This window comes from Castor canadensis, chromosome 3, assembly GCF_047511655.1.
Source record: "Castor canadensis chromosome 3, mCasCan1.hap1v2, whole genome shotgun sequence".
Taxonomy (NCBI): Eukaryota; Metazoa; Chordata; class Mammalia; order Rodentia; family Castoridae; genus Castor; species Castor canadensis.
In genome coordinates this window covers 128,775,454-128,790,982 of record NC_133388.1, presented here as the reverse complement: position 1 = coordinate 128,790,982, position 15,529 = coordinate 128,775,454, and the positions used below count along the sequence as shown (strand labels likewise).

The 15,529-nt window shown below is 38.2% G+C and overlaps 1 protein-coding gene and 1 long non-coding RNA gene across 5 annotated transcripts in view; one reads left to right on the top strand and one right to left on the bottom strand.

Annotated features, from left to right (window-relative positions):
- Tox (thymocyte selection associated high mobility group box) overlaps positions 1 to 15,529 on the bottom strand; it is a 293,670-nt gene that overhangs the window by 99,354 nt on the left and 178,787 nt on the right. The window lies entirely within an intron of this gene.
- The window catches only part of LOC141421667 (uncharacterized), a 198,545-nt gene that overhangs the window by 176,992 nt on the left and 6,024 nt on the right, over positions 1 to 15,529 (top strand). The gene's annotated exons all lie outside the window — the stretch shown is intronic.

The window sequence follows — 15,529 nt, the reverse complement described above, 5'->3', positions numbered from 1 at the left end:
TCCCCTACCTTGAAACCTTGCCATTTCTATTCCTCTGGGTTTCCTCTTCCCCTCTTCCAGACATTGCAAACCTTAGCTTCAAAGTCTCTTGAAAGACTTCCCCCAAAGACTGCTGGCAGCTACATGAGCAACTTCTTCTTTCTTTATGTGATTTGTCAATCAATATCTCTTCCAAAGCAAAGAACATAAAATGGTATAGTATTTTTGTGTCTCTCCTTATCTGACATGAGAAGCAAAGGCTGTTGTATCGTTGCAAGATGAACATCTACCATAGCGTTTGGGACATAGAAAACACTATGTATTTATTGAATGAATTAATCTGAGCATTTTGTCTGTGCCTTTCTGATGAAGAGTTTTCTGGCCTCAATCTGTCTCTATAGAAAATGTTAGCCCAATGTAGCCTGCTCAAGGCAGTGGCAGGTCTATTTTAGACAAAAAACTTTTTTATACAAAGTTGAAAATTGCCTACAGCTTTCTCTCCTTTTTCATCATTTGTATTCTAGAGATTCTCATTAACAGGATGACATTGACTATCTTCCTTTTCTAAGAACTAGTGGGTTTAGGGATTGATGAGGTTTTCTAGGAACACAGAAAAAAGTATAGCTTTGTGGTTTTAAACTGGCTCTAGTTAGAATAACCTGGAGAATTATGAAAAAATACTTGTGTTTGGATCCTCAATTAGACCAAACGGCTTTGGCTTGAGCCCAATGCATCCTGCCCAGCACTTAAGCCAACAAAAGAACTCTCTGTGCAACTCAAAATGGGATCCTGGACCAGCAGCAGAGGTCTTACTTCTGAGGCCCCAGCCCACACTTGCAGAAGAAGAACCTACATTTTAGGAAAAAGATCCTAATGATTTGCATGAAGTTTTAGAAACATTCGATAAGTCTCTTAATCCCTTTTGGATCTCAAGGTTCCAAAATGCCTCAGGAAGGAGACCATGTTTCTGACAGGTAATATGTTAAAGAAAGTAGGAGAAATTGATCCTAGGTTCAAAGACCATGGGAATCATCTTAAATTGCCCTAATTGTCTAATACATTGGTGCAATAATACACTAATTTGAATTAGGATCCTATGGCATTACTACAATGGTCCAAGAACTCATATACAAACCATATAAATATGATTTTCAAGTCTATACAAAGGCCATTTAGGTTAATAAAATAAGAAAATGATAAAATAGCAGCATTACTAAATCCTTTGGAAGTCATGAATTTTTAAAATTTGACAAATCTTGAAAGTTCAACTATTATCAAGTTGGAGAAATCTGATAAATTTTTGAAATTAGAATGTAAAAAGTGTGGGAACTATTGTAATTAAAATATTTAAGGGCAAACTGTCAAAGAGCAGGTAGGGAGTTATTGGACCGGGTGGGAACAGAAATAACATGAAGTTTCCACATCCAGCATGCTCTTTCCACAGTGGACATGTCCTCATGCCTAGCAGGTGGCTCAGATTTTCTTGAAGGATTTTGTGACAATATGGATTGTATTACTTGGAAACTGCTTTTTTTCTCCTGGAACTCAATTTTGAAAGTTTAACGTAAGTTAATTGAAGAATGTGATTTGACTTTCTAAAATGTATTTTACAAACACCTTTTAAAGAGTCTATTTCCTTTAATACTATAGCCCTGTAAATTCTCCTCAAGTACAAAGAAACAGGCCTCATAGAAGACTGGTTGTATTCGCCTATTTAGCTATGTGTGTTTCCTAGCTTGGGTCCTAGATCCAGTCTGAAACTGTAGCTGGTGTTGACAGAGGAGATTCAAAGAACAGATGCAAATAAGCACACTCATGGTCACATAATGCTATAGCCTGAGGACCACCAGAACATGCATCTTGGAAAACCAAAGATACTTCTTTTCCTAAAAACTTTGCTATATGGAGTTGCTTGCTAAAATATTTCCCAGTCCCTGTTCCCTTTTTGTTTTAATCTTCAGAGAGGCACTCTTCTCAATAATGTATTTTGTACTCTTTTTCATTTTCACTGTATAATTACACAAACTCTTTGGATGTCTTCCAATTTCCATTGGGAATTTACTATATGGCTTAATATGGAATGACCTATTTAAAATAGTTCACTTTAAACGCACTGTACAGAGGAGGCGGTTTTAAGTGAGTTGCTCTCAGTTTGGGACAACAGTACTTATTTCATTTAATATCTTGGGTTCATAGCTGGAGAGGTCATTAGAAATTTCCAGGCTCCTTAACAGAATACTTGAAGAAAACTGGTATATCTAAAAATCAGGAATATATAGTTCTACTTAAGTTTTGTTTCAATTCTATATTATTTCACTTACTTAGTATAGATATACATATATGTGTGTGTACAAATGTGTGTATATACATATTCTTTCTCACTAAATTCACCATATTTTATTAATTTTCAAAGTCAAATTCAGAAAATGTACAATTTCATAAAATATCCAACCATAGATAAGCCTTCATGATAATTCTATGATGCTTAGAATTGATTAAATGGTACATGACAACTGGAATTTATCATTTTGAACTTCAGTATATCAGTCATCTCTAAACAGAAAAATGGAAGCATATAAGTGATACTCAAGTTCAGTCACTCCTCAGTGTAATGCCTTTTGCTACCCTAATAACTCCAGACTTCAGCTAAAATGACAATAGACATTTGGTGGTCCAGAAAGTATCTTTGAAATGGACTTACATTTTATCACAGCTTTATTTTTAGGAATTTATCTTGTTTACCTCTACAGATCCTAACATAATTTTTCTTGAAATTAATGAATTTATATTTGACATTAAAAAAGTGTTCTCAGCTTATTCCTTTTATGGATGTAAGTCAGATTTTTAAATAGACTGTTTTGTCTGCTCTTACAGGCATAAGGTAACTAAACAGGATTTCATTATTTTGTCTTTTATGCTTAGGTTATACCTTAAAATAAAACTAGATCAACCTGTGCCTATTATACTTTGTGTAAATTTTAAAGACAATGGTTATAATTAGCTTTTCTTGCTTTTTTTTTTCCTAAGGGTAGGTTGACTAGATTTTCATCTTTCTATCTGGGAAGAAAGTGCAGATATTCTGTTTCACATTAAGTTACTCTAGAACAGTGGTTCTCAAACTTGGGGGTACAGTTGAATCACCTGGAGGTCCCAACATGTTTCTGATTAAGAAGGCCTGGGGTAGGGCCTCACAAAGCCCCAGGTTATGCTGAGGCTGCCTATGGCTCCCAGGTGAACTTATGTTTTCTAGACCCAGTGAAGCACATGGGATAGGAATAGCCTGACTTTTTTCCTGTATCACCACGATCTTACGTACATCAATAACCACCCCATCCAGCAGTATGATGACTGTGCTAACCTTCTGTCCTTAGGTAATGAGTTTGAACATAATATCTCACTTCTGTCACACTTCCATCTTACAGCAGAGCTCTCTATCCACATGTGAAATCCACAGAGGGACTTGAGAAAATAAAGGTAAGTTACACACCTCCAGTCATGTCTCCTTGGATTACAAATTGTTCATGGTCCTCATTGACTACAAATGAAATTCAAATGCTGTGGCTTCACATTCAAGCATCTCTATGAATCCAATCTTCATGGCCCATCCACATCCTTTGAGTCAATTCTTGGTGAAATTTCAGTTTTTTGTTCTCACCTTTTATGCCCCCTTCATCCATTTTATGATATAATGAAATTAAAACTTTTGCTTATTTTGCTTTCCTTCCTATGTGCTTTCACTTGCATTGACTTCACTACACTGTTTTGTAAATGTGGAAACTATATCCATTTCAAATCATAAGGTGGGAAGGCACTATACAGAAGCCAGCATGGCACTTGGGATATAGTGTGCTCTTAATGAATGCATGTTTTTCATTTGCTTTTCTTGTTTTCTTTACTGACACAGTGTTTCACCTATGGTGTCATGGGAAAGTCTTCTATTTCTTTGGATTCATTTATTTAATCATTACTTCCTTCATATATGTTCCATGGATTTTTCTCATTTTTTGTATGGGTAGCATTATGCCTTTCTTGAAGCTAGTGGATGCTTAATAAAAATGCTGAATGTTAACTGTTTTTATTATCAATACTTAAAAATATGAAGTCATTATAAAAAGCTCTATTCAAAAGTGTGATAAATTTTTTTATTGCTGGATTTCCAGATGCTTGCAAAAAAATACGGACTTATTTAACTAAGAGTTTAAGAAAACAGAAGTTTTGCTCAAAGTCAGCTTTCACTTAGCCACTTATCCAAATATATATATATATAAATCACAACCTGGTTATTGGAATGACAAGAAATGGAGAGAGTGAACTGAAAGTGTGTACTCAATGGAGTGGAAAGAATTGTAGTGGCAGGAGGTCCACCTGGTCTCACTCTACAGTTGACTAAACCATGGAAACTGGCTTAACTTAAGTGACATTTGTCAAAATGGTTACCCAAGGAAAATGGTGACGGTCATAGTCCTAAGCACTATGCAGTCAATACCATGCTTCCTTTATCCAGAAGCAATGAAGTATGATGGGAAGAACCAAAAGAGAGTCAGGAGGGATGGGTCCAGCCCTGCTCACAGCTGTGTAAACTTAAGCGATCCTGAACAACTCTCAGATTTGATGTATTGGACGTTCAAATGAAATTTTACCTAGTGAGCCATGGAATTTCTAGTTTAAACCTCTGATTCTGTGATTGTTCCTGAGAGACTGGTCTTGCAGTGTCCCTTCAAGAGAAGGCCAGTGAAGCTGGGCACTGGTGGCTTGTGCCTGTAATCCTAACTTCTAGGAGGTTGAGATCAGGAGGATCATGGTTCAAGGTTAGCCCGGGGAAATAGTGCATGAGATGCCATCTCCCAAATAAACAGAGCAAAATGGACTGGAGGTGTGGCTCAAGCAGTAGAGTGCCTGCTTTGAAATCATGAAGCCCTGAGTTTAAATCCTAGGCCCACCAAAAAAATAAAATAAAATAAGCCAGTGCAGATCTCGAAGTACAACCCATTTTCCACAAACTGAAATTATGTACCTAACTTTGCCCCTCAGAAAACATTTGGCAATGTCTGGAGATTTATTTCATAGTTGCTACAGCTATGGAGTAAAGTGTGACTGGTTGAGGCCAGGGCTATTGCTAACATCTACAGCGAAAAAAGAGACTACTTCTCCCAGCCAAAAATTAACTAAAAATAATTGTGCCAAAGTTAAGAATCCCTGGTCTACGTAGTAAGCTAGATTATAACATCTCTGTGAAAAATTTCTTTTTAAAGTCTATAATATACTTGGACCAGAAAAGGAGCTCAATATTTGCTTATTAAAACATAAAATTCATGCATTTTAAAGCCTCTGATATTTTCATTTCATTAATCATCCTCTGAGATAAGATTTTACAGATCCCTCTAAAGTCACATTCATGAGTCATAGATGGTGACACACAGGCTGATTATGTTGTGTCCAGTCATTTATAAAGACATTAAGTATCCAGGCATTTATAAAGACATATCCTGACTTGTGTCAAGGAGTCAAGGAATCAAGAAAGGAAACACAGAACCATGAGGTGCCATTCATTGCAGAGCCACATCAGGCAGAATGCCCAGAAAAAACCCAGCTTGAGAGTTGATGCTTTCTTATCATGTGGCATGTTAATAATGCTTAATTTTTAAATATTTAATAATGATGATGATAATAATAGGACTTGAGTGTAAAAGAAGACTGTCTGGGGGGATCAGTGGAAGAGAGAAGGGGAGAAGAGAGGGCACTGGAGGGTAAAAAGGATGAAAGTGTGAAGATAGCATAATGGAACCCACCAAATATGTTTTGAAAAAGTAGGTTAAGGAATATAATAGAGAACGTGAACTTGCTCAAAGTACACTGTACACATAGATGGAATTATCATAATGAAAATCCCTTGTACTATTAATATATGCTAATAAAAAAGTGAAAAGTTAATTAAAATTACTTCTACTTTGTGATGTAGTTATTTTTTAAATTTATTACATTAGGAATGAAATAAGAAGTCACATAAAAAGTCTACAAATTACCTTAAATATGCAGTTGATATTCCAGCCCAGACAGGAATGGATAGGCTCTAAATTTCACAAACATATTTTTGTTTGGGAAGTACTAGGATTTGAACTCATAGCTTCATGCTTGCTATGCAGGTGCTCTATCGCTCAAGCCATGCCCCCAGCCCTTCTTGCTTTTGCTAGTTTTTCAGTAGGGACTTGTGTTTACACCCAGGCCAGCCTGGACCGTGGTCTTCCTGTTTATGCCTCCTGCAGAGCTGGGATGACAGGTGCACACCACCACACCCAGCTTTTATTGGTTGAGATGGGTGTTGCTAACATTTTGCCTGGGCTGATCTCAAAATGTGATCTGCTTAATCTCTGACTCCCAAGTAGGTGGGATTATAGAATAAACCACCACACCTGGCTTCACGGATATTTCTTTAAGACATAAATCTATGTGGTAATTTTCCAAATTGTTAACAATAATTAAAGAATGTTTTAACCAAAAAGACCATCACAGTACATTTTCTGTTAAGGCCCAGAAAATTAAATGACTTACCATGATTTTTTATGCCATACATTCAATATCTATAATGAATGCTGAAATGAATCCAAAATGAACACTAATTCTCTAGCCACCAAGCCCCACTTCCTTAACTCAATTCCCAGAGCCAGAAATCAGAAAGACACAGAAAAGAACTTAAACTCTTTTCTCTCCTCTCCATATATCTTAAAAATGCTTATGCAAACTATATGCCAATCTACCAGTTTTCATCAACACTTACTAACTTGAATTTTTGTACTTGTTCTTAAAAAGTGGGTCATTAAACTACTTCCTAAAATGCTTCTTAAGATTCTTAAAATCTCTGACCAAGTCATGTTTTCAGGTTTCATAGTCTTTTTACTAGATATAATTTTCTGTTAATGTTTATACTTCAAAAGTACACTGGAAGTCTAGTCAGCCGTGAGGTTTTTCTCACATTATGTCATTTACCCAGTCCCAGAGTTTACCTCTGTGAGGATTATCATCACATTTCTGGGGGTAGGAAGAAGAACAGTGTGGCATTATCTTGGTCCCCAATTTTTCCTCATTGTTAGGTTATAGAATACTGTGGCCTTACACAATTTAAGGCATTTGAATTAGGAGTAATAGCATTCTTAGTTTAGGCTCTTCCTAAAAGAAGGTGCTTATACACGTGTCAATTAACAATGGGATAATTCATATGGTTTATAAACGTTCTTCCTGGTGCCTCAATCATATCTGTATGCTTTCTTGGGATTGTCCTGACTGTATGGTTTAATTTTACAACCCCACGATAGAAGTTTAAAAGGGTTAGGACATGAGGAAAAAATAGAAAAGACACTTGAATAAGTATCTTATTAAGTTAGCATTTTTGCATAGTTAGAGTATGTATGTATGTGACATGTGTGCGTGTCCACAATTCTTCCACCTGCTTTTATGGAATCTGTATTACTAAGATAGGAAGTGTGAGCTTTCATACAATCTTCAATTTTTAAGGACTCCTTTAATCTATCACAGATACATGTGCGTATATGTGTGTCATTCAACAAATACCATGTAGCTATCTCTGGGACATCACTTCTAGCTGTGTGGGACACTGCAGGATTGGGCAGCCAAGCTCTGTCTCTCACAGAGCTTCCAATCTAGCACTGGGAGGAAGATGCCAGCTCCTAAATAAACGTCATCATTTCAGAGACTCACAGTGCTCCCAACAGCTAATATGTATGCCTATCTTTCTTACCACGTGTGCTTTACAGTGTTAATTGATTTCATAAAACAGGGTGCTGTGGTGAGGAGTGTGTGGTGGAGCAGGGGTGAAGTGCATTTTAGACCAGTGTTTCCAAGAAGTGACATCTGAGCTGAGAAATGAGTGTGAAGATCTGAGGCTGGTGTGTCCCAATAGGGAAAAGCAAGTGTAAAGGTCATTAGGTGGGAGGTAGGAGAGAGAAAGCCAGTATGACTGCGCCTCTGTGAGGGGCAGAACAGTGTGAAACCAGATCAGAGATCCCAGAAGAGCCTGGATTTAATGTTCAGAAATGTGGGAGGGTTTTTTCTCTTTTGTCCTAGGTGCAAAGGGGGTGTGGCCAAGCTAATAGGTGCTAAGAAAATCATATTGACTCTTGTGTGAAAAATGGGTCCAAGCCTGAGAGGAGGCCAGTTTGGATGCCCTGATACAATCCAAAAAGAAGGTTATTTGGATGAGGATGGGAGCAATGAAGAAGGAAACCATTCTGGAAGCGGATGGGTCAAGATTTGCTCATAGGCTGGGCACTTGGCATGAGGGGAAAGATGGATAAGGGATGAGGCCCAGTTTGGGTTGAGCGTCCTGGATGGAGTGTAATTCATTTCCCATGATACTCACTCAGTGAAACTCCCTTACTCCAAACATGGCTTCTCCTGTCAATAATTGACTATTTTATGAGATCCTGTTGAAAGCCTACCTGCAATAATTAGCATTCCTGATTATTACTGACTCCTCATGTTGTTTTATGACTTATTGTATGTATAACGCTTGGAACTGCTGCATACTTTGCGAGAACACACCTCATTTGTTTTAATAGACACTTGAGGGCAGAAACTATTCCCATATAAATTTTATATCCCCACCATCAACATGCACAGTGCGGATGTGACATGTAGTTACTGGAACCTAGTTCCAGTTCCCTCAGAACTGCCCCAGTCATAGGTCTAACTACTGCTAGCTATCTGTTCCACTCTCGAACTGCATTGGTTTGTAGGATACAGTACTGCACAAAGAAGATGCCTAACTATTCTAGGATTCAAAGCCTGTGTGTATGAATAAAGGCAACACAAAAAAGGAAAGCTGGCATTCAGTTTTGGCCTCAATTTTGGAAACTTGCAGATTCTGTGATGCTCTAAGGTAGGACTCTTCTAATAAAAACCCAGCCAAAAAGCCAAGATCCATTATACTGCAGAAATTCAAACTCTGTCTACAGTAGGAGATGGAATTCAGAGTAATGAGTTACCGATACTTGAAGACTTCTGTGCCTCAAATATCTATTTTAGATAAATATGCATTTTTCTTATTTGGATAAATTCTGTGATTTTCCATGACACGTAAAGTTGCAAAAGACATAAGAAAGAAACATTTCTGTATTATACAGTAGATGTTAGAACTTAGCTCACCTTCCTATTTTCATACTAAGCAGAAGTATGGAAAGTTTGAAACAAAACTCCCTATTAACTGTCCACAGCATTATTGTCACAAATACTGAAAGATCCTCAAAGAAAAGGACCTATAACCAGGGTTATTCCTTGTCCAAACCTTTGTTTGCTCTCTTATGGACATAACCCACATCACTTCTTCATCTCATGCATTTTATTCCTGAGTGGCATCTTTTTCACAATTCAGCCCAAGAGCCCTCTGGGCAAGATCCTTTCTCCCTGTGCACTGAAACCCTGTGTTCACGATGGTGTCTCTCCAATAACTTGTAATAGGGAGAATCCACTATTTTATGCATCATAAACTTGTCATCAAGGTGCCTGAGGAAACCCTTTTGTGATCCACGATTTAGATTTGCTCATTTGTTTCCCAATAGGTGTTTGATATTTTCTCATTAGTAATGTATTTTTTCAACATTTTGATAGATTGCCCAGAGAGATTTAATTCCTATTTGTTTTCCTTTTTCTAGCCTCTTCAGGAAAAATGTGTATTACAGTCATTTCTTTTCTGTTTACTTCTATGCTGTTTCTGGAAGAGGTCCATGTTTTTCATTTGCGTATTTTACATGATCTTTGCAGAATGATGTGAGACACAATTCAGTTCTCCCCTTCTTTGCTGTAGCACTTTACTTTCAAGAAGCACCCCCAGATTTTCCATATGGATTCACCTCTGCCACAGCCACAGCCCATGTCACCTGGCCTTCAGGTGTCCCTCTCTCCATTAGCACTGAAGCTATCAATGGAAAGTTAGAGGAGAATTTATGTTTGATCCATACCCAACATTCAGATACCCTGTGCATAAACGTGAAGAAATTTATGGGTCAATTATATTTTTAATTTAAAAGATCAGCGTTTCCAATGGATATTATGAACAAAAAAAGCATTAATTTGGAAGTTGGGTCAGTAACATACAGGGTAAAAACTCAGTTTTTATAAGTCCTCATATGAGAATAGAGATATAATAATACTAGAATTCATCTAAAAGAAATAAGCATTTATCATCCATTTATAACTTACTATGAACAAGAACCTATGGTTTGCCTTTCTTATCCTGTCATTTCAGCCTAATTAAAAAGGAGGGAAAAAACACCACACACCTAACATTTCCCCCACTTCACAAACAGGAAAGCGACTGTGCTTGGCACATCTCCTCTACTCTACCATTTGAACCACAACTTCAGCCCTTTTTTGCTTAGTTATTTTTCACATGGGGTCTCACATGTTTCCCCTGGGGCTGGTTTCTGATCATGATCCTCCTATGCCTCCTGCCTAGCTGGGATTACAGGCATATACCACCATGCCCACCTTTTTGTTGAGATGGGGGTCTCAATGGTTTTTTTTGAGTGGGCTGGCCTCAAACTGAGATCCTCCCAATCTCTGGCTCCCAAAAAGCTGGGATTACAGTTGTGTATTACTATACCTGGCTGGAAGGGATTTTTTCTAATCACCAAATAGTCATTGTTACTTTCAGCTTTATGTTGGTCAGTTGTTGTTGTGACAAAACATCTGAGACAATCAACTTAAAAGGAGGAAAGGTTCATCTTGGCTCATGGATTTTCACTGCATAGTCACCTGATTCATCATTTCGGCCTGTTGCAGTCTAGTCATCACAGTGGGATCCTGCGGTTGAGGAGACCAGGGTCCTAATATTTCCTTCAAGGGCACATTCCTAACTTCCTTCCAGTGGGTTGGTTCCACTTCTTAAGGTTCTTCCATCTCTAATAGTGCCACAGTCTGGTGACCAAGCCTTCAACATCAACCTTTGGGGGACTCTTCCAAACTACACCAGGTACCATGATATTGTGTTTAGGATTCTCTTCCCTCAGACATCCCTATTTGAATATTCTTACCATTATGGTAGTAAAGCACCCTGAATTTTTGACACATCATCTTTTTTGTTTTGTAGTACTGGGGTTTAAACTCAGGGTCTACACCTTGAGCCACTCCACCAGCCAATTTAGTCAAGGGATTTTGGAGACAGGCACTCATGAACTATTTGCCCATGCTGTTTTCGAACCTCAATCCCTCTTCCTCCTGAGTAGCTAGGATTAGAGGTGTGAGCCACTGGCAAACGGCCACATCTGCATCCTAATTATATCTCTTAAATTACTTTGTAGCTCTTTGTCATACCATTTTTAATGGATTGTTTTTCCAGAACTTAATGCTACCTAACACTGTTTGGTCCTTTTGTTGTGCACTCGCTTTTCTGAATCAGCAAAGATGCCGTGTGCCTTCCCCATTGCTGTGGAGACTATTGCATGGTGCGCAAAATCCTCTTAGTCCACTTTACCATCTGAAAGATCTATTCCAGACCAGATCCTGCTGCAGAGACCATGGGCAGTCTGTCCAGTGCGCAGGCTGTGATGATTATGAAAAATCTCACAAAGTCTGACAAATTCCTCTTCCAAGATAACTCTGTGTGCTTTTTGCATGCAGAGTAATTTCCCAGCTGATTTTTGGCCCCATGAGGGGATCTCTGAAGCCCTGTTCTCAGGGCCTGGGATACACATTAGGCTGAGCCCATGGCAGGGCATGGCCTGTCAACTTGCTTCTGTGATCTTAGTCATAAACACTGTATCATTATTGGACAGGAATGAGGAAAATTTGGTAGATGGTCATTCACAATGCACAATTTCCTCGGCTTTTAATTGATTCACTGTCACAAGGAATATTCAAATTTTTGAGAAAAAAACTGATAAGAACACATTAGGAAAGTAGCAGGAATTTGCTAAAGAGAAGTAAACATTTCTACCTAATTTCAGATCTGCTATTCTTGGCAAGCAGCTAGAGTTTCCCTCCCTTTTATTTTTAAAACAATTTAAGTAACTTTAGTACTCTTACAAGTTAAATTTGTTATACTGACGATGGAGAGGAAGGAATACTTTGAGGTTAGCCAATCACGAGTATGTGACAGAGGGAAGATGAACCAACTCCTGATCCTAAGGCAGAGTTGCAGGTAAACTGACCTGGCCTCTGTGTACAGGCCACTCCTTGAAGAGGTGACACTGTCCTTGAAGAAGAGTGGTACAGTTTGAATTACTGAGATTTTGGCCGTTAGCCAGCATTTGTCATTAACTGCAGAATTAATGTATTCAACATAATGTCTAGAGGATGTTCCTAATCCCCTATGTACTAGAAACCTTAATCTTGTATCTCAACCACATGGTGATATAAATATTATTGTTACATCTTTGTCTGCTTCTTTTACATCTAAGGAAATTAAGGCTTGAGAGATTGAATGGTTTGTCAAAGTCACCTAGCCAGAATTCTAAGCACATCCTTTCTTTTATTGAAATATTGGGTCTTTTTTTGCCTCTACTCACTTTCTCATAATTATTTCAGCAATGTAAAGATAATGTGAATTTACTGAGAGAGAGAGAGAGAGAGAGAGAGAGAGAGGGAGAGAGAGAGAGAGAGAGAGAGAGAGAGAGAGAGAGAGAGAGAGAAAGCATAATTGAATTGTGAAGGTTGTCTGGTTTGGCACAGATTGGGTTGCCACCACCAAGTTCACCAGGACTGACTCCTCAAGGGCAAGAGGGACAGGAAAAGAGGATGAGCAGAAGTTTTCAATGCAAACTCACCAAGATCCTACCAAGTGTGAAGCTGAACACCTGACTCGGCAGAAACACAGAAGTGATAAAGCCCACCTGCCAGTGCCCTAACTACCAGTCTTCCATGCTGCTCAGCCTCTGTGCCTTCACTTCTTCCTGGGTAGGATAAACATCACACCTCCTAATGTGATCTTGCAGATAATGGAGGAAACTGTGGCTGCACACCTGGGCCAGGACCCCCTGGGGTGTTAGTCATCTTTTTGTCAATGTAACAATCAATCAAGATAAATCAACTTATAAGTAGGGAAGGCTTATTTTGGCTTACACTGTCAGCGGTTTTAGTCCAAAGTTGCTTGGCCCTGATGCCTTTGGAACTGTGGCAGGACAGAACATTATGGCAGAAATACATAGCGGAAAAAACTACTCACCTTATGGTGGCCTTGAAGCAGTGAGGAAGACAGGAAAAGGTGGAGCCCTAATATATCCTTAAGGGCATACTCCTTAATGACCTAACTGTGGGTTCCACCATGTCCCAACAGCATCACAGGTTGGAGATCAAGCATTTAACACATGGGCATTTGGGGATATTCAAAATCCAACTTATAACAGCTGGCAAGATGAAGGTACCTAATAAGAGTGAGCATAATCATTCCTAAGACTGTCCCAAGGAACACGGACACCAGTAACTGGAAGAGCAATGACAAAACATGTTAGGAAAACCCAGACAACCAGAGACGGGGTCAGAGAAAGTGAATAATAAAGCAGCTGGCAAGAAGCTTGCTGCCTGCCTGGAACTGCTCTGAGGGCTTCCGACACACAGATCTGTTCACAATTCACCCCCAAAGGGGAAACTGTGGCTCAGAGCAATGAAGTCACTTGCGTTTGTTCACACAGAGGTAGTAAGGGCTCAGCCAGGGTTCAAATACAGGCCACTGGTATACCCACCAGTCCCACTGCTTCTCAGTACCCCAATGACATTGGCAGGATTCTGCAGGGACTACAATACTCCTGCAACAATTTAAGGGGAGAATTTGAGATCTGATCTTCTATGGTGGTACATTTTCCTTGTGTTTCATATATGTAACCCTCAGTTTCACAAGTGAACTCTCAGCTCCTGACTGTAACATGCACTATAGATAACACCTAGCAGATCTGGGGCATAATGAAGACACCGTAAGTATTTGATGAACAGAGTTGTTGCTGTGGTGAGCTGTGGCTTCAGAGAAGGTGTAGTGTCAGCCATTTGCTGAGATACACAGGCTAGCCTCGTACACTGCCATCAACAGAAATGATTTTTTGTTTTTGCTTTGGGGAAAGCAAAAACAACCAGATGTACAAGAAAATGCCCTATATGACAAGTACCTGTTAAACAGTGTTCTTACTCTGCTCCTAGTGGGAGGGAACATGGCCATTGGTGGCCACGGTGATAGTAGCCTGACTATTCTCCTTTTCCTATTAATTTTTCAAGCGCTATATGTACATATACAAATAAAAAGATGTGTCAAAATGCTCATAACTTTATCTTTTCAGAGCTTTAACAATATAGTGATTCAGCAATAACCTTAAAGAAACCACCATGTTAAGAACTGTGAAGTTATGTTTCACCCATAGGAGTTGCAAATTTCACACTGTCCTATTTCAGTTTGATAACCATTAGTTATGTCTGTTATTTGGCAGAGGATGTTACTAAATACACAATGAATGTAAAGACAGGAAAAATTTTAATAGTGTAATATGTTTTCAGGGTTAGATAATTTTTCTATGTAAGACAATCAAGATTGTGATTAAAGAAAAGAAGCTCCCTAAATGTTGAAGAATAATGCTTTTCAAATGTAACATGTTTTGAGAAAGTTTCTTGCCTACCAAAAGGAGAAATGCTACCCTGAATTACAAAAAAGAGTTTAATATTATTTTCTATTAAATAGTACTTAGATTTCCCTGGGGAAGTCATGCAGTGCATTAAATTCAGGGACAAATGTTAAATATATTTATTTGGTTAAGGAAAAAAGATCTGATCTCTGGATAATTATTCTTGTAATATCTTAAATGATCTAAAATAGGAAAGTCAAATCTAATATTTTGATGATTCAAACAATTAGTCAAATCCCCTACAGCATTTCATTCCCTTTCTTCCATACAGTATATGTTGCTGCTTGTAGAGAGAGTATGCAAGTGGCTAACACAAAAAGATAAATATTATGTTCCCATAGGTAACACTTGTTCACATAAGAGAACTTGGAACTTTCAAACTAGAAAAAATACTGAAATGGAAAATAAAATGTAATGTAAAACCAAAACCTGCTCTTAAAACACTCCCCTGTGCTCTAGGTAAGAATAGTCAATGAATTACGAAGGAAGTGGTGTTTTGAAATGAGACTGGTGTATTGCTCTCCTGAAGCACATTTTAGCCTAATTCTCCTATGAATCCATGACAAAAATGGGTTTATAATTCAATGCTTTAATACTAACAATCTACTTGCACAAATCAAATGGCAAGTCAAAAGCAGAATCATTTCATAAATTAAAAAATCAACACTGCTCACATAGGCACATCTTTCATAAACACTAATTCTCTACTTTACTACTTCTCCTCCCCAAGACTTTGGAGTGACTAGGCAGAAATATGTTCTTAAGGTGTCTTATCATTTTACTGTTAGTTTTTCTCCATAAAAATAGCTCTACTCAGAAAATAAAAGCATTAATCAAAAAAGAAGGAATAACTATACATTGTAATTAACTGCTAAATACATTAATTGTGATCTGAGTTAGGACTAATTGGCAGTAGGTTGATTAAGTATAAAGAA